Raw genomic sequence first — 899 nt, forward strand, 5'->3', positions numbered from 1 at the left:
AAACCTCTTGCATTTTACTGTGACATTGTCCTTCCTACTCTCAATAATATAACTGTTGGTTTTATCTGCTCTCTGTCCCTCTTCAGCACTTCACACTGAGAAGTCTGGTCTGAATTCATAGATGATCTGTGCTGTAGGCCAAAGGGTTTTGTCTTTCACTCTCATGTGGAAACTGACTTAAGAACCATAAACAGGAAACTATAAACTATGGGTGCTGGTAAAAGGCCAGCAGCTGTTAGTAGGATGCTTAAATGTAGCCCACTGTCCCAGAATAAATGTATATTTTAAAGTTACCAATGGCAAAACAGAAAAAATACTTTTTTAACATTGGTACTTTTCTGTAATACATACATTTTATCCTATTTGTTTTTAGGTTAATGGTGTTTATTTAAATAAGCTCTGCTTTCCAAAACTTGTCACAACAATAGTTCACAGCTACATTACTAATCTCACTTGCATTCAAAATATTACGGACTTGTATTGGTTATTAGGTAATTTGTTTTAATCCAAACAATCAAGGTGGCCTATTCTGTATTTAACAATTCAGAAACTGAGACAAAAAGCATTCTATGTCAGATGCAGTAAAACTGAATTAGCAAAAAGAAACAGGTTAGGTTGTCATCTAACTGATTTATTTAATTATTTTTGTCACTACTACATGTTGTCATTAGCATAATAAATATACAAAAAAGAATTGTTGTGTTTTTGTTACCTTAGAATGGGCATATTTCTGGGCATATCTACAGAGGCCCTTGGTCAGCTTCCATGGAGGCTGCCAAACACATAGTATTTGTTTGCATGTTTCACATCTACCATAGTTTCTCCTTTGTGCTTGGAAGGGGAGTCTGAATCAAGGGAGTTGCAATATGAAACTACACCACTAGATGTCACTAAAGCCT

This window comes from Morone saxatilis, unplaced genomic scaffold (assembly GCF_004916995.1).
Source record: "Morone saxatilis isolate NCDOM2014 unplaced genomic scaffold, NCSU_SB_2.0 Contig23, whole genome shotgun sequence".
Lineage (NCBI taxonomy): Eukaryota > Metazoa > Chordata > Actinopteri > Moronidae > Morone > Morone saxatilis.